General features: G+C 43.4%; 1 long non-coding RNA gene across 1 annotated transcript; it reads left to right on the plus strand.

Moving 5' to 3' along the window:
* The first annotated feature begins 657 nt into the window (after nucleotides 1-657).
* LOC102213473 (uncharacterized) lies at nucleotides 658-1,266 on the plus strand. The gene is made up of 3 exons (XR_312563.1): nucleotides 658-673; nucleotides 792-1,059; nucleotides 1,212-1,266. It is a non-coding gene; the product is annotated as an uncharacterized LOC102213473 (long non-coding RNA).

Raw genomic sequence — 1,266 nt, forward strand, 5'->3', positions numbered from 1 at the left:
AGGGAAGAAACGGGGGTGATGTCTCCCGAGGACACCACACACACCATCTCTCCTTCCTGTAATCACTTTAAATGTGAGATCGCTCCCTGATATGATTGAGGAGCTAATGACGCTAACCCGGTCACAGTGCCAGTAGGACGATCTGATTTCCTCGTGTCAGCATTGTTCCCACATCATCATAATTAATGTTGTTCCAGGTTCAACATTGCAAGTGACCAATCACCTTCTTGTGACGTCATTCCTTTGCGACTTCGAAATACCCGCCTTCGATTATTTCGAAATCCAAGTGAAGAAGCGAAAAACCGCCGCCTGTCCGCCAAATTTGAAGTCAATTCGCCTGTCCGCCGAATTTGAAGTCAATTTAGGATACTTTCCTTTAATAAATGGTAAGCATTATACATATGTTCCTCACTTGGCTTGCTGTTTGTTTGCTAGCGATAGGCTACTTGACGACAGCATTAGCTAACCAGTGTTCTCTAGACCAGCGCTCCCCAACTTTTTGGGTGTTTCGTGGCCCGGGGGTTGGGTCAGGCAAAATTGCAGTAGCTTCCCTGATCATTTTACAAACATAAGTGAAGAGAATCTGGACTAAAAGGCCTAGACTTATGGTTGTGTGCTGAATCTATGAATCAAACTATCACCTGGAAACATAATTAAGGCGGGAATTTTTTCGGTAACCCATTCCCATCTCTCCCACACAATAATAGAATGCGTGAATGTGTGTTTTGTTGTTGCAAAGATGAAATCACAATTTGAAACGATTTTTTTTTTTTTACTATCTTTTCCTGCAGCTTACTTATGGTCGAAACTCAGAATTCCCTAGGGATTTTTGAGGGGAAGCCTGGCAGTCTGTTGTTCAGCTATAGCCAGCAGTTGCTGTCAAGCAACAAGTTTTATACGGCTGGTAAACTGATTGCCTGGTCGATAGCACACAATGGGCCAGGGCCACGGTGTATCAACAGACACCTGTTCTGTATGATGTGTGGCCAGAAGACATCTCTTGATGACTTCGATGTAGAGGTCTTCATGGACGAAGACATCAAACAGAACATAGAAAAGGTAAAGCTGTGTGCATGCTGTGGTGTAATTAAATTCAGTGAAACACAATGCAAAGCTTAACTCATCAGTGGAACGTCTCAAAATGTAAGTACACTTAGTGAATGCTTTAAACGTATGTATTTATGGAGGTGCCTAATTTTCAAGGTTTCCAGCTGCAGCACCCCAGAAGACCTGGCAGACTTGAAAAGTCACCTTGGGGACTGGATT

The sequence above is a fragment of the Pundamilia nyererei genome, unplaced genomic scaffold, assembly GCF_000239375.1.
Source record: "Pundamilia nyererei isolate P.nyererei 1_Seehausen unplaced genomic scaffold, PunNye1.0 scaffold01904, whole genome shotgun sequence".
NCBI classification, from domain to species: Eukaryota; Metazoa; Chordata; class Actinopteri; order Cichliformes; family Cichlidae; genus Pundamilia; species Pundamilia nyererei.